Genomic DNA, 13,877 nt, shown 5'->3' with positions numbered 1-13,877 from the left:
ATTTTACACAGATAACAAAAATAAAGATAGATTATTTACTTTGTAAACGATTTTAAAAAAACGTAACTTTGAAATTTGATGTATGTCCAAAAGTTGCGATCTTTAAAATGCTATTATTTGAGAACTAAGTACATGATGTTTTCGTTTTAAAGGTATTTATCGATCCTCAGAATCAATTTTTAATTGTTTAAAAGTGTTTTCATAAGCTTTTATGCAGTATCTTAGAAGAAAAATGATTTTTCTTAAACATACATGTGAGATGTCCAAATGGCGTAACGATCTTGATGCCAATAATTCTGTCCGTTTATTCATAATTTTTGATGATCCACTGTCTTCTAACCTCAATAAAAAAGGTTATTATAATGTTATCTTCTTTAATCCATTGGTATTTTGCATAATTAATACGTTACACATTGAACAATGCATAAATTACAGTAGTAACATGGCTTTCTATGATCGAACGAAAGCCATTTTGCGCTAACATCGCCAAGCAAACTTCCGCTGGCGACATTGGCGACAACACAGTATACGATACGCTCAAGGTTACCAGAGGGGGATTCCAGTTTAACAAATGTAGTTAATCGTCAGCTGCACCAGTTTTGGCGACGTTATCACCTGCGCTAGCAATTTTTTTTCCCGCCGCTTTTATTATTTTAGAATTTTTTTTTCTCTTTCTTTTAAACATAATTCAACGATCTCGAAATAGAAATACGAATTTCTTTTTTCAATAATTTTTTTAGACATCGTTTTAATTCTTATGACATTAGAAAAAATATTCGTTATTAAAACTGATGTCATTTTTTACATTCTTTCTTAAAGAATATTTTGTTTATTTTTCCTTTAAAAATATATATGTCGTATTTATTTGTTTCTATTTTTATTCCTTATTTGTCCCAATAAATCAAACTACAAGTTTGTATAATTATTTCCATGAAGCTTTTTTCTACCTTTCATCAACTTCTTCAAAATCATTCCAAAACTTTATTATATGTAAAGAGCAGTATGTATAGCCATTCAAGTACTTCATTAATATCCTCTTTATCATTAAATTGCAAAATTCAAAAAGTAGTAAATAAAATTTTCATTGGAAAAGTTAAAAATCAGATTAACAGTTGTCAAAAATGGTGAAACTTACATTATGATGATGTCCAAAATCCGTTACCTACAGGAAAACAATGTCCAAAATCTGTTACCTACAGATTGCTGATTTAATTTGCTAATTAACAATTTTTACAAATACCTGCTGTCTTTTCATGTTCATATTTTGTGTTCTAGGTATGCATACTATAGAATAAAAGAAAAATTGATATCAAATTCGAAAATTTTTGAAATTGCTCAAAGTTAACTTTTTTGTTCCCACCTTTTGAGAACTGCCCATGCATAGCATTACAAAATCATGTATTTTTGTGAAAAATAATAAAAAATCATCTTATAGTAAATGTTATACATTATTTTGACATTATTTTACGTTGACTTTAAGTGATAGAATACAGAGGGGGGGCCTCACTTTTAGTTAGTCGGCCCTGCCTATTAATAGTCGAAACACGTCAACTTTACTTTGTTTTTAGTTTTTCAAATTTTCAGTCATGGTTTGAATTTTTGTATTAAGCATTTAAAATAAAAAAATATATTGTACCCTCTAATATCGCAATTATCCAATATTTAAGGTTAATTTTCATCCCACTAAAGGTGTTCATTGCCGATAAAAAAAAATTGAAAAATACGTGTTCAATATTTTTAAGTGTTCCATCCATCTGCAAAGTTTCATTCAAATCGGTGATTTACCCTTGGGGTAGGGTCACTTGTTATTGTTAGCGTATGGAAAAAATATTGCGAAAGGGTTGTCTGGCGTCATTAGCGTAACTAAGGGTTGGCAGGAGTGGCTCTCGCCAGGGGCGCAGCAGCTAGGGGGCGGCATTTCGACTGATTTAAATAATAATAATAATATTTTTTTAAAAATGATCATATGAGTAGAAAAATGGTTTTATACATAAATTTCATTTTATATATAAAATGAAAATAAAAAAAAAGTCTCGCAAGAAAAAGAGCAAGAGGAAAAAATAAAACAATCCTTAATTCTAATAAAAAGAGGGGGTTGGAGTTACCCATGGTGTAAAATTCTATTCCGTTTCATTGAGTTAGCTAAAGTCTTACACACACAATATGCCCACCAGGGAGCGGTGGTGGATAGCGTTGCATGCTAGATGATTTCATTTTTTTTTTCTGGGAGAAAGCGACATCTTGTCAGGTCTAGTTTGAAGTGTTTAGTCTTTCTTAGGCTAAGTATTTACTCTCATTATAATAATTAGTAAAAAGTCTTATTTAAACAAAATATTGGTGGACCTTAATTAGCGATTTCCCTATATGTAAACGGTCGTGTTTTTCACTCAATATCAGATTAGCAATTTTTTTTATTTTATTTATTTATTTATTTTTTTTTTTTTTGTACTTGATTTGCTTTCTTGATTATAATATAATTTTTTAATGCATTTTTTTTAAAGGTTTCTTCCTTTCTTTTAGTAAGTGTGTAAATTATGTTTATTGTACATTTTGTTAATTGTTTGAAACAAATTCTATTAAAAATTGAAGCTGTTTTAAAAAAATAATAATAATAAATACTCTGCTATAAACGGAACTGAAAAATGTTTATTCTCATTTGGTTCAAGAACGTACATTATTTCTTTATTAACAAATTGCAAATATTATTGGTTTTATTGAATTTATATGTGAAATGGTGAAATGGGAGCATTAAAATTTTTGGGAAGGGGAGAATTCTGAATATGCCGAATGAAATCCCAATTTTACCGAATGAAGAAATTCGAGTATGCACACATATACATACATAATATTAAGCTTGTCAGATTTCTGAAATGTTCAACTGGGACACCGGAATGCCTCCCCCCCCCCCCCCCCAGCGTCGCTAGTATTCGAAAGGTTTTTCTCAATTTTTAAAGTTATTCTCAATGCTATGAATCAATCGTTACTAATTATGAACCTAAAGCAGGGGTAATAAAAAATGACCTAAGCAGATAAAATTTGAATATTTCACTTCTTAGATGTAAATATTTACAATTTATTCTTGTTAGAAAAACATTTTGAATGAGAAATAAAAAAATTGAACATCATTAGATATACTTTTCATTTTATAGAACTTTTAAATAGTCTTTTTTGGTTTTAATCTTGTTGTGAAAATCCTCTCAAATTAATCCGGTATTAATTTTCCGAGTCAACGTTACATCATCCTAAATAATACTTCACACCTTTTCGGTCATTTGTAATCAAATTTATCTTTTTCCGGGACCTGAAGCAAACCGGCCAGGACACCGGGATTTGGCTGAAACCCGGGACTGTCCAGGTCAAACCGGGACAACTGGCAGGCCTACGATAACATCTACCGCGAAGGAAAATTGAACATCATTGAAAATAATTTATAAATAGCAAATAAGAGTATTAAGGTTGTAATATTGCCTCCTAATTTGACGAATTCATTAGTCAAACAAATACTCCGGCAAAAAAAAAAAAAAAATGGGGGGTCACAATGACCTCCGGTGACTGTTGGGGGGAAGGGGGGCGCAATTTCTGAAGTTCGCCAGTTGCACCAGACCCTCTAGTTACGCTACTGTCTGGGGTATATACTGCAAGTGGATAACTACACACACACAATTCAGTTGTTTTCATACTACTTAGAGGAAAACTGAACAAGTTAATGCTTTTTCAAGGTTTTTGAAGGCTTGATTTAAACATTATTAAAATACCCTTTCTAAATTTTACTTCTTCAGAAGTGTTTCTGTCGTCTTTCGAACAAAAACTTCCAACAAAAGTGAAACGTTCTATTTTTTTTTTTTTTTTTACTTTCCCAAATTTGTAGTTACCTAGTTGTAGTACTCAAGCGACGAAATGATATCACACTTATTTTCATTGTAATTGACTTCCTCCCCCACTTTGTCACTCTTCACCTTACCCCTTTCTCCTCCCGTTTTCATCTCTCACGCTATATTACGTAAGCATATTCTTATGAAATCTTTTTATTTTAATCGAAATGGATGTTGCCGCACTTCTTGTAACCCCCCCCCCCCCCGCCGCCGGTCTAAAACTGTCAAAATTTGAAGAACCTCCTCAGAGTTGAATATCGCTGTTAGGCGACCCCTTAAAACAAAGGCAAAAAAGTAAGTAAATCAATAATATTATTATTACTATGAAACATCAATCCTCATATAAATAATAGCCGATGATCGAGTAACCCGCGTGTTTCAACAATGAAACTCGCGCCACGGCATGATAATTTGATAATGTGTTTTGATAGTGTTTAACATGCGGGGAAAGGCTTTATTGTGACAAGACATAACTCGATCCAGTAACTTAACTGTTTTACTGGTAAGACTGTGTCATTTCAGGGGAGTGAAGAAACGAAAGAATGGGCAACAATGAACGCTACCTACTGGAGTTTAGGGTTAATCCATTGAAGTTAGGGTTACAATTTCAACTATCAAAATATCACCAAACAGGCAATGACTTCGTTGAAGTGTAGAAGAGTAGAAGCAATTTTCACCCGTCATACCTTGACAGGCGACTTTCTAATTAATTAAATAATGAATACTGAAAGATACAAGGTAAAAAGTAGGGTTATTGACTGAATACACACATGGTCGTCTGTGCCATACTACCACCAGTAGGGGGGAACTTGAAAACTGACTGCGAAGATGATATTATACATGTTTGGTTTTTTAATCTGGGTGTAAATTAATACACTACTGGTCAACTACTGGTGAAAATCAATTCGTTCCTCTATGTTAAAATTTCCGAGAGAAAGAATGTCTGCTGTTCTACAACATGGGGCTCTAGTCGGAGTATTTTAAAATTGGTAACTGTTTTAAGAATGATTAAATAAATAAGGGTTTTTGTTTATTTATTTGTAATTGCTTATTGGCTTCAGAACTTTGGCAAAAATAATAAGCCAAATAAAGCAGATTATATTTTACTGATATTGAACAGTCACTCCGGCCACATTTCTGTGAAATCCTAAGAATACTTTTGTTATAGATAATAGATATAGCTTACATTCTATATTTTGTTATAGATTTTGATATAGAAGTTAACCCTGTTATCTTCACCTCCACATGCAAGCCATAAACTCAAAACTCAAGATTAGAATTTTGTTACTCGTCTGGCCTTTCATAAGGAATGCCACTTTTCTCTCAAAATGAAGTGCACTTCCTCAAATTTAGCAAATCGCAGAATCACTCAATACGAACTCGTCTAATAATTTGTGTGTTTTGTGTGCATGAAAAAGCGTCAAAAGCAAAGCCTGACACACTCAATGCGAACTCGCCTAGAAGTTTGCTTGCAGTTCTCCATTAGTTTTGCCAATCTTTTTTCAAAGGCTTTAAGAGCTTTCCTAGTAGATCAGAATGGTGCCATTACTATACTGTTGTGAACAGGAAAACTGCAGTATCTGCAGAAATGAATTTTTGAAATATTTGAAAAAAAAAAAGCGTTTTGGATTCAATGCTAACAATAATAGGGAAAAGTTGGAATTAAACTTTTTTTTTCAGCGGAAACCAAATAAGCAAGGTTGTACAATAAAAATAACGCACAACAGATTACAAAAATGCAAAGAAATGAAAAGTAAAAGTGTGCAGTTACTGCCATTTACCTGCTCACGGAAGTAGAAACATGTGCAAGATTTCATGAGAGAATATTGATTTTTTTCCGAAAACGGTGCTCACTTTTATTTGAGAATGTTAATGTATTCCTCAGAAAGATTCCAGACTTTTTGCAGAAAAGTCCTCTAGTTTTAGCTGGAATTCTTTCTGTTTTTCCTGTCAGATGCGTTACTGGCAAAATTTAGGTACATTAGGTATCCTATCTATAAAAAAAATCATGAATTCATGATTTTTTAAAACATGCCTCGGCTACTTAAAAAAAGTCAGACAAGTCGTAGTTGTCTTTAAGATACATTCGATCTCGGTTTTAATGAGTATGAAACTATCGTAATATTTATTCGTTATAACCGAGTGCTAAGGAAAAAGTGGGTTCTTGTAAAAAATCATAAAATTCATATGTGCTTGTTTTGTTAGATTTTGATTTCTTTACGGTACTAAAGTTAAAGTAGTTGGTAGAGACGTATCGAGTACTCGGTAACTACTCGGTACTCGGCCCAATTTTGATCAGATACTCGGCCAATACCGAGTAGTTGCAAAAAATTGAATACTGTCCAAGACAGATATTAAAATTTATAAAAAAGCGCAAGCATATATAATTTTCTGCAATCAGTTACAAGTCAAATTTAAATTTTGAGAATAATGAAGTTTGTAATGCTTCAATGGAATTAGTCTTTATTTTAATGTCCCCAAAGTTAATAAAACTTATTTATTAAAAATTGTGCAAAAAAAGTGTAGAAAATATGGAATTTTTCTATTAAAAATGGATTTTTGCTACAAACAAAAATTATTTATAAGAAATATAAAAATACCTTTGCTTAAAAAATAAATGGAAATAAAACAATGTAAAAAGCACAGTGCAGACACGTGTTTTGGCATTACAAGGAATTCTTTTTTCAATGCACAAAATGTGAGCTCGTGGATTTAAAGGCATCCGCCAAAAGTCGGATTCTTCTGTCGAATGTCTTTACATTCTTTAGCTCACATTTTATGCGCTGAAAAAGACGTTCCTTGTAATGCAGAAACACGTGTCTGCAGTGTTCCTGCACATGTGTTTTATTTGCTTTTAAAAATTATTTATGTTTGGCGGACTAGAACTATAATAGATTGGTATAATTTGTTTTAATTCCAACTTGATTAATCATACCTTTTATTTATTTATTTTTAATTTTAAAAATAATTTTTTTGTAATATTTTTGACGTAAACAAAATTTTTTAAATAATGCGTAATTAAATTTCAGCAGGAATTTAGTTTTAAAAACTGGGCAAGAAGGTCTATACTACTATTCCAATAAGTTCAAAATTCATCATATGTGTGTCGGGGGTTCTTATTAAAACATAATTGGTACATGGTAACTCGGCCGAGTAGTGAAAGGCCGAGTACTCGGTAACTCGGTACTCGGCCGAGTAATGAAAGGCCTCACGGTGAGCAAGACCCACACATTAAGGGGTAAACACCCAACTGAGCGGAAGCTCAGTATGGTGACCTTCCCCGGCGCAATAAACACCAAGCCCGTCCGTAGCACAGATGACTATCGACCGCCGCACTCAGCCCGCTACGCGGACCCCCCGTGAGATGGAACCTAAGGCCCACGGCTAAGAGGTGGGGTGCGTGCGGAGAAAAGAAAAGTAATGAAAGGCCGACTACTCGGTACTCGGCCAAAGTGCTACTCGGTACGTCTCTAGTAGTTGGTTAACTTACTTTGATTGCCTTACTGTTTCTTTCTTTAGTTACTGTTTTTCGTAAAAAACGTATTATCCGATAAACATTGTCTTTGGCATCAACAAATACTTCTCCAATCCACAAATTAAAAGAAAAACCGCTGTGACTTGTTTTAAGGATTTATGACTCATTGCTTACTTTCAGTTGGATGTTAAAAGGAATTCTTCGAAGAAAAACATTAACTGACACGTAACCCTACCCAAGTGTGAATCTCTAATTTAAATAAAGCTTTACACATCGAAGGAACACTTAAAAGTTTTGAACCCGTGTTTTATTTATCGGTAACAAACACCATTAACGGGTGAAATTTCTCCCTAAGTGTGATTTTTTACTTTTTTGGGGAGGTGTGTGTGGATACATTGACAAGTCACTCTGGCCGAGTGTCAATACCGATCAGAATAAAACTTTGCACATCGCTAGAACAGTTGAAAATGTGGAAACTGTGTTTCTTTTATCGGCAACAGACACCTTGAACGGTGGGAAATTTACCTCTAAATGTGATCTTTTACCCATTTTCTAGATATTCTTACTATCAATTTTTTTTTTTTGTTTTAATATTGCATCCCATGCTTCATGGAAAGTGACATAGTAGTGCGATCTACTTAAAAAGTTTTTTAATTAAGTAGAAATAACTAGAAAATTGTTGCTTAAGTGTCAAAAAATTAAAAAGTGTTGAGCAGTCCAGTAAGTTACGCCCCTAAGAAAGGACTTAGGCAGAACTATGCAATATACCGACAGCCCGGTTATCCCATCCAGAGACTGCAATTTCGCCCTTTTTATGGACTCGATCAATGAGAGGACATCTGCCTCTAGCTCTGTTATTTCTTATTCCAGAATGATGACTCCATAACAAGGACTGCAGTCTCTGGAAGAGATAGCCGGGCTATCGGTATATTCAGGGATGTGCCAGCTGCACCAATTGTGCCAAACAGCGCCAATCACCGATCCTGCGCCAAACTGCTCCAAAAGACTGCCAAATGGACTTTTCTGCGCCACAATCGGACAAACTTGCCCCAAAACTGCAATTTTGCATTTAATGTTGCAGTTCCTTTAGCATATTTGGCAGTTTTGGATGAATATCATCAAGTTTATGCATTTGGAACTTGTTTTTACGATTTTTTGGCTTAGTCGCGATTTTTTGCGCATTTCAAAATCCGATTTCATTCGCTATTGAAAAACTGATCGGTTTAATTATTTATGTGATTCTGCTCCATTGACTAGAAAAAAATTTCACTGATCATTATTTTCAACCTTTGTTATCTTTTGCTTTCAGTATATGAGGACTTGTAAATTCGTCTTCTTGCCACGCCCACTCGAAAATGTCAATCCAATTGCATCCAAATTGATTTAAGCGAATGCCAACTGTAAAACTTAGTATTGTTTACCAGTTTTTAATCTGGGGTTTCTTAATACTTTAGGACAGAAAATTGATCTCTAGTTTTGGTTGGAGACACTTAAGATAGCAAAAATCTGGGAATTCTAACGCTCTGGTAATGAATACGCAGATATTTCAAGTTTCTCAGATTCAGGCATTTTTTCCATATTCTTAGCCTGTCAAATTTTTATTTATTTATTTTTATTTTTTCACATTTTTCATATATTTTTCACGTGTGTTTAAAACTTTCTTTTCTGTGATATCATTTCTCAAAATAATTTTTTTGAGCAATCACATTTCTTATTGTTCTCACTTGACTGTCCTTGGCGTTACGCTGATTTTATTTTCCTCTTTGCAGCACTAAAGCCCTGGATCGAGGGCTTTATGCAGCACCACCGTCGACCGGCCCCTCCCGATGCTTCTCTAGCGAAAACCGTCTCCAGGTTGCGTCCATATTCTACACCCACACGCATGCAAGCATACACCTACCCACACACACACACATACTCACACAAACACACACGCTTACATATACACACTCGTGATTGCGAAAAACATAATTTGAATTCAAAATATCGAAATTCAAAATATTTTTTTTCATTGTAATTTCATTATTTATTTTGTGATTCAATATCAAACAGTTAAAAATAAAAGGTTTTAATGTTGCCTTTGCTTGATATTCAGCTTTCTTAATCAAGTAGTTCAGTATATAAACATATATGCCAAAAGAAAAAAATAATAATAAGGTCAAATATAAGTTAATAACTTAAACATGCTAAAAAAACGGAAAAAAAAGTATCTAATAGCTCTTTAAAACTCCCTTGTAACTTGTTGAGGTCAAGATTTTAAATTCAATCATTCTTTTTTGTGTTTTTTTTAAAGCCTTTTTGAATATGTTACATAAAAGCAAACAAATTTTAAAAATACAGTATTGTGGCAAATAATTAGGAAATTTTATTTTTTTTTTCGCTTTATCACACGTAATCGAATGAATAAGCACTCAAATTCAGCTCAGAGTTCAAATGGCACTTATTTTCAAACTAGTGGTTGTTTGTACGCATCAGGTAAGTTGCAGGCACATAAATTCTTCCGCCAAGTGGCTAGAAGTTGGCAGTGTTAGTTGCTCGCTTGCTGTGGTAGTAGAGTCATGGATATCAGCCCTGAAACACGTGCTAAAGTGATTGCACTTAGAGAACTATTATTAGAGAAGACTATTCGAAAACGTTAGAGGAAATAGGCAAAATATGTGCAGTGAGTAAATCAATTGTCGGGAGGATATGGCTGCGGTTTAAGACAACAGGAAATGTTGGAACCAACCGTATTGGAAAATAAGCCGAAAAAGTTGAACTTAGACTCGTGACTACAAAAGTTTACATCGAATGAGTGTTATGAATCCTCAATTAACTGGTTTTGATCTGTCCAAGTCAAAACCAGTTAACTGAGTCTGTAAATCACATTGTCTGTTGTCTTCACATTGCTGTTCATTGTGTGTTGTCTTCACATTGTCTGTTGAAGGTGCAATGACAGCTGGTGTTGACATTGCACCTTCAACAGTGAGATACAGGGTTTTAGAACATGGGCGGAGAGCATGTCGACCGTACAAGAAGCAGCTTCTCACGCCTCGTATGAAGAAAAAAAGGTTAGAATGGGCACGGAAACAACTGAGGAGAACTGGGAAAAGGTTTTATTTTCTGTGGTTCAGGGATTTAGGTTTAGGTTCGTGAGAAGGATCAAAGGAGAACCTTTTCTTCCGCACCGCATTAATCAGGCACCCAAGTATCCACCCAAAAAGATATTTTGGGATTGTTTCTGCGTTTCAGGGACAGAATCCCTTGTTCCCGTACAAGGAATGATGAACAGTGCCAGCTAAGAATCGATATGGACGCAAAATGTGCTTCCAACCTAATGTCTAAACTTTGGCCGAACGGAGATTACGTTTTTCAATAAGACGGCGCGATGTCACACATTGAAGCAAATTTTTAATTTCTGCTCTAAAAACAAACTTACTGTACTGGGTTAGCCTAGAAACTCCCCGGACTTAAATCCGATTGAAAATTTGTGGGCTATCATTAAAAAATGTCTTCATAAATTTGAGAGTACTACGATGGAAAAGCTAATTTCGTCTGTTTTTGACATATGGTATAATGACGTTGAAATTAAAACTATATGTGCCAGTCTAGTACATTCTATGCCAAAACGTGTCTGTGATGTTCTTAAGTCTCGAGGATGTCATATTAATTATTAGTTTCAAATGTATTCATGAAAAACTTGAATAAAACTGATTTTTTTGAAAAAAATGCATTTCCCAATTAATTGCCACAATACTGTAGGTATTATTAAAGCACTCTAACTTGAACGTGCACTAAAGCAGTAATGTATTAAGCAAAGTAAATGTGCGCACTAAATTTAAATCTAAAGAAGTGTAAGAAAAAAGTAGAGCAAGACTGTACTTGTCTTTTGTGGAAAATATTAGACAAAAAAATGTAACTAAGAGAGCTTCAATTTGTAGTTGTAGTTATGGTGTTTTCGCATCCTTAATCTCCTTTTTTATTATTTTATCATGTCACATGTGTTTTTGTGTGTGAAATATACATAGTTGCCCTAAATTGATGCAAAATTTAATTTTTTTCTGCTGCAAGCTGCTCCAAATTTGCAATTTTACTGCTCCAAGCTGCTTGAAATTTGCAATCTTACTGCTCCAAATTCACCATTTTACTGCTCCAAAATCAACATTTTCCTGCTCCCAAGATTACTCCAAAGCGAGTTTAGGTCGGCAAATCCCTGATATATATATTGTGTGTGTGTGTAGTAAGTTCCTTACTTCAAAACATAATTTTTGCCACTCCGATTACACTATTTTCGTGCTCCAAGTTCCTGCAAAACAAACTTTTTGGTGAGCCAAACTGCTCCAAGTTTACTAGTTTCCTGTGCCTGAGATTGCTCCAAAAGTGAGTATCGTCAGCTGGCATATCCCTGTACATTGCATGTATATTGCCGTGTATATTTCCTAAGCCCTGGCTTAGAGGCGGTAACTTACTGCGTAATACCTCAGCTTGTCCTGCAATTTACGAGTTGAACCGCACCATGTCTGAGGACTCTCGCTGATGAGATATCTCTATTTTATCTTCCCGATTTTTTGCACTTTCAGCTTAAATGAGATGATATCTGACTCCAACTTGATTATTTCCTATTCCAGACTGATGAGTCCATAACAAGGACGAAATTGCAGATGGGATAGCCGGGCTGTCGGCATTTTGCAAGTTATTAGAAAGTTACAGAAAAAGTTATATCAACTATCTAAAAGTAATTCTAATTCTGACGCGTTATTTTTTACTTGCCTAAATGCATATTTATAATATCTGAAGCATAATCAATAACATTTTGAATAAGCTTCTTTGATAAACCGTTTGCTTTATTGTGCAAAAAAAATTGTACGATTAACTGAGAAACAATTGAAACCTTGATGAAAGAAAGGTACAGTTCCACTTTTTTTTTTATACCGGTTATATGCTTTGCATTGAAATGTATTTTTAAAAAGTATTATCTTTCGTCTTGTGCGAGATAGAGACATCTGAAACAAATATTCCGTTAGATATGGAAGAAAAGGAGCTGTAATAGGCTATATTTCTGAAGAAGAACTACAGTAAAACCCCGATTTTACATCCCTCGAATCTACGGTTTCCCTACATTTTACGGGGTTTTGTATCATTAGGTCTCAGATTTTCCGTATAATTATAATGTTAATTTAACCCGGATTGTAAGTTTGCTATTTCGAGCATTTCCCGCATTTAACGATTTCTCTGGATAGTAAAAAAAAAAGAAAATATTTAAATATAATCAAGATTTTTCCTTTTGTGCTTTTTAATGTTAAGTCACGTTGCTGAAAGTCAATTATGAAAACAGAAATGCATTCCACAGACTTTAGTATTTTGTCTGCTCAGAGTGTTTCACTTTGAACTCAATGACTAAAAAACAATCCTCTATTACGGATTATTTTTAACTTAAATGCCAGGACTCGCAACTAAATGTGTTAAAATAATCTTAAAATGGTATGTGTAATGATACTCTTCTTTAAAATTTTGATATTATATCTTTTGAAACAGACATTTTTATTTCTACTTATATTTTTTTAGTTTTCTCCTATTTTTTTCCTAAGAGTTTCCCGTATTTTACTTATTTTTAACACAGTCCCTAGAGAAACGTAAAATCGGGGTTTCACTTTATACATTTCCTAAGAAACTCGATTTTAGTATTTTGAAACTATAGTGAAATTTTTGAAACTGGAGTTATTTTCTAAAGACTACCATTGTTTTTCTATTGGAACCAAATATTGTTTGAACAATTATTGAAAATCGGAAAAGCATTTGGACTATTAAATGATTTGGAGTTAGAACGAGACAGCTCTAATGGATACAAAATAAGTACGCATTGGTAACATTTAGTTTTACTGAAATGGCATTGAAGTTGTATTCATAGAGGTAACCAAGGGCGCTCGCTCATAAGGGGCACGGAGGGGGATCGATTTCCCCTCTTGACATTAGAAGTGCTATTTTTGAAGATAAAGTTTGTATGTAAATATCGAAACATTTCAACACGAATCAATCATGAATGACTGCTATTAAAAATTTCTTTGCTTAAAAGTTTTAACTTAATATTATTCATCACCGAATTTACTTTCCGAATCGTAACAATGTATTTCAGTTAAGAAATTTGCCTTCTAGTAAAAATAAAAAAATTCACCTTTACATTGGGGTTGGAAGCATTTGTTCCTAAGTGCCCCTAATTATTGTAAATCTTGCCCAAGATTATAATAACGACGACAGTGACTAAAGTTCTCTATTAGGATATGGACAATATTTCCTAATGAGGAAAACAGAGCGTAAAATTCCTTATTGAAATAAGGTAAGAAGGAAGTTAGAAGGTAGAAAGTTTTTAAAAAAAATTCATTAATTTGAATTTTGACACCTTGAATTCAAATTATGTTTTTCGGAATCATGAGTGTGTGTTTGGAGACACTTGTGTGTATATGTAGGCGCGCGCGTGTGTGTGTGTGCAAGGATGTGTGTGTGTGTGTGTGGAAGCCTGTGTGTGCAAGTCTGTGTGTTTGTGCAAGCATGTT

The sequence above is a fragment of the Uloborus diversus genome, chromosome 7 (genome assembly GCF_026930045.1).
Source record: "Uloborus diversus isolate 005 chromosome 7, Udiv.v.3.1, whole genome shotgun sequence".
NCBI classification, from domain to species: domain Eukaryota; kingdom Metazoa; phylum Arthropoda; class Arachnida; order Araneae; family Uloboridae; genus Uloborus; species Uloborus diversus.
The sequence above is the reverse complement of the archived record's forward strand: the minus strand, read 5'-3'. Positions refer to the sequence as shown.